Genomic DNA, 1,355 nt, shown 5'->3' with positions numbered 1-1,355 from the left:
TGAAAGTTCTAAAACCAGAGATGTACAGAAACGTGACTGAACACAGGCAAAAAGAAACCAAAGATGCTATAGTGCTCTCGAAGGGATGAAGATGCTCAAAGTACCTAAAGCTTAACCCATTTTAAGATTAAAATGATTCAAGAGCACAGAGGAGGGGTGAGTTCACAGCCATGTTAGCAGATTCAATTTCAATAGCTGAAAACTAATTACAGAGCTTCATCAGAATCTTTCCCCTCCTCTCAGCAACAAGTCTTAGAAAATAAAACATCACCTTGCAAAAACTTTCTGAGCAGTTTGTCTCGGGGTATTGGGTTGGTGCAGATCTGTCGGTTGAGGGCAAAGTCTCTTACCTGGTAAAGACAGAGCTGCTATAAAACCAGAGCAGTTCCTAATCAAAGGTTATTGATTATAGCTGTGTGAACCCCTCAGGTGCAGTAGGTGCCACAGGTCTGTGCCCTCAGCACTCCCTCTCCAGGCTGCTGTCATACCTTCAGCTCACCATGTACGACTGAATTTACACCTTGTGCAGTATTTTTGCAGCCTAAAGAGTTTTGCCAGGCTCAGCTCATGAAGGGCATAGCCCCAGGTAATAACACCTGGTCGTAGCCACGGGACAATGCCTTGTCCTCATCCTGGTGCTGCCAGGAATGGTAAACAGCCACTTGGACAGCCAGTCTGAGACCTCTCTGGAAACATCCATGTCCAAGGACAGTTTGGAATGAGCTCCACACCTCTCCTCAACCTGCCTTGCCCTGTGGCAGTGCATTCTGCACTGGGCTGTGAACAGAGACATCCTACCGAGCATCTTGCAGCAGCATTTCCATCACCCTCTGGCCGTGCCAGCCCCGCACACTGCGGCGACTCAGCATCACCCAAACCTCAACACTCACCCCTGCCTCTGCAGACACCCCCAAATCCCTTTGTTTATCAGGTTGAAAACCTCCTATTTATCTTTATACTTCCTCTCCATGTGCTGCAGTTCTCCCTTGGGGTGTAGCAGGACAGGGACATCAGTGCACCCTCTCAGTGCTTTCACCATGCTGCCCAACAGCAAACCCCAACATTGCTTTGCTTCCAGTAAAAGATATTTCAAAGTGCCTCTCCTCAATCTGCTTCCCCAGAGCTGATGCTCCGAGGGTTGAGGCTGGAATTTCCTTCTCTCCTTTTCCCGAAGAGCTCCACCGTGCTTCCCGTGCTCCCCTCGATGGTCCTGCTGGGGGCTGTGGGAAGGGTAGGAGGCGTGAAGCGGGGAGGGGGCTCACCGAGGGGAGGAGGGACAACTTTAGAAATCTCCATAGTCTTTTCCTTTCAGGAAACACATCCTGTTAATGTTTGACTGCCGTGGCAGTGGCTCT

Source organism: Acanthisitta chloris, unplaced genomic scaffold (genome assembly GCF_000695815.1).
Source record: "Acanthisitta chloris isolate BGI_N310 unplaced genomic scaffold, ASM69581v1 scaffold24735, whole genome shotgun sequence".
Classification (NCBI taxonomy): Eukaryota; Metazoa; Chordata; class Aves; order Passeriformes; family Acanthisittidae; genus Acanthisitta; species Acanthisitta chloris.
This window is presented reverse-complemented; position numbering follows the sequence as displayed.